Raw genomic sequence first — 2510 nt, forward strand, 5'->3', positions numbered from 1 at the left:
CCAAACTTCTGTCGAACCAGGTTAGAGCCTGAAGACATAACATTTTGTAGCTACTGAAAAGCATTTTAATTTGTAGGTGGGATATATATGTATGTGTATGTGTGTGTGCATGTCTAGTGAATGTCTCATCAGTGATGACATTCATCTTAGGTTAAAGAGAAAGTCAATGATCCAAGTGTGTATGTATATGTATATATTATATATATGTATACATATATATGAAAATAATTACTTAATCTATATTATCCTTATCCCTTAGAGTTTCCTGTGGATCCTCTGTTTTCCATACTTTCTATGATAGAATTTGGATACAGATCCATACTTTGCAATTCTGAGCTCAAACAGACAACCATCAGTGGGCTGTACAGTGCTTCCTATCTTCCGATCATCCAAAGCAAATGGAAGAAACAGATAAATGTAAAGCACAGGACTGACCAAAGGGACACATGTTCAATAAACATGTAACCAAGATGTGTGACTCAGATGGAAATTCCAGGGCTAAGGATGTACTGGCATGGTGGAGCACATACTTAGTATGCCCGAGATCCTGGGTCCCACCTCTAGCACCCTAATAATAAACATGGGAGAACTATTCCAAGCTAAAGAGAGGTACAGAGAACCTGACCAATAGGCACTGGAAATGAAAAGGTTTTCCTAAGTGAGAATAGGAGATTTTCTTAGGTAGAGGCAGCAGAAATATATTCACTGGGCTGTTAATGTGCAAAGCATATTTAGGAAAAATAAGAATTTGAGTGAGAAATAAAGGAATCAACATGTTTAGTGGAGATTTGGAGAAGTCCTGCCTTTACTTTGCCTTTGTATGAAGCAGGGAAAAGCACTTTCTCCTTTGATCAAACTCATGCTTAGCCCAGAGAATGGAACTGACCCTGATTGGAAGATGAGTTGAATGCTAATTTCTACTACAGCATCAGGGCACGCCATCCTTCATCCACAGGCAACCTGAACACCAAAAGACACAAAGGAACAAGGAAGACAAATAATTTCCCCAAACTCTGGTCATTCGGTGCAGTGGCAAGCATTTAGAATAAAGATCTTTAAGAAATAATCTGGGCATTTCTCCCAGGGTCTATGTGAACCAGCGATGGCTGGCTTTTGAGAAAGAAACTAAACCGAGTTCACTGAGATGAGATTATACACAGAGGAGGATCATTAGGATGCTGTTGTTAGAGTCCTGGTGAGAGATAATGAGAGGAGGAAAGAAGATGGACAGATTGGTGCAGAGTCATTTGCAGGGTTAACCAATTTGAAGAGGACTGAGGAAAATAGGACCCCCCCCTTGAGACGTATCTTGAAACCATTAACATTTATTGGTAGCTGGAGTTGTGAGAATCTATGTGAACCCTTGAGAATGAAATGGGCCCATATCTTGGAAGAAGGCTGATGCTCACAGAGGAATCAATGAGGAAGCCCGAGAGTGAGGAGAAGAAACTCAAACAGGGGGCACAAGGGAAGGTGATGGAAACAAGGTTAGGCTTTGGTGAGGCCAAGAATGGAACCCCAGGAGGAAGTGGTCACAAAGACAGAAGGTGCCAGTGGAGAACTAAGAACAGAAGTTTTTTTTTTTTTTTTTTTTTTTTTTAAACGAGGCTGTAGGAGGTGCTTTGTTCTCTTTGGTGAACAGTTCAGTTCAGTTCTTCCGCGGTAAATTGACCTCAGGCTCCGAGGGCAGCTGTGTGGTAGGGTTGGTGAAGGCTGGTGCAGAGTTGCCAAGTGAAAAGCTGAGTAAGAAAGTAAGGAAGAGGTCAAAGTGCCACACGATGGTTAGGGACAGATAGGTATGACTTTAGCTATGGTGTGAAGGAGACTGGCCCTAAACCATTCACAGTGAGTCCTTTTCCAGGTAAGTCTGCACTGGGAGCTGGGAGGTCGAAGGATCAAGTCTGTTATATAAGTGCAGGAGCTAGGTGTGTTCAAGGAGACACATTTCTCAGTGAGGAGGGAGCAGAGATGGGGGAGGATCATGGGAAATTCTAGCTAAGAGATGCTGATGTTCCTCAGACAGGAATGGAGGCAAGTGGCTCTTAGCACTGGGTTGAAAAAAAAAAAAGCATCCAGAAAGGTTTGGAATGGAAAGGAAGATAATGGTAAGTACATGCTTTTATCTATAATGTATCAACCTTCCTCCCAATACAGCTGGGTAACCCGAGACTCTAGGTTCTGTTTGGAGAAACCAGAGTTATTTTTCACCCCATTCCATTAGCATCACATCTCTACTATGACAGCACCAAGTGCTTGCTCAGAGTTTGGCTCGACAGCTATTAAATGAATACATTCCACAATAGTGCTGAATAACAAAATTAGGTCTGGCCAGTATTTGTTTAGCAGCCAGTCGAGAAAGAAAGGCCAGATACATACAAGACATAAGGCAAAGAAAGAGCCTTGCCTTGGTCCACTGACAAATGTACTGCCCTTTGGACAGCGATGATGACAACCTTGCTCTGTTGGCCTCAAAGCCGGGCGGTGGTGGCGCATGCCTTTGATCCCAGCAC

Source organism: Mastomys coucha, unplaced genomic scaffold (genome assembly GCF_008632895.1).
Source record: "Mastomys coucha isolate ucsf_1 unplaced genomic scaffold, UCSF_Mcou_1 pScaffold14, whole genome shotgun sequence".
NCBI lineage: Eukaryota > Metazoa > Chordata > Mammalia > Rodentia > Muridae > Mastomys > Mastomys coucha.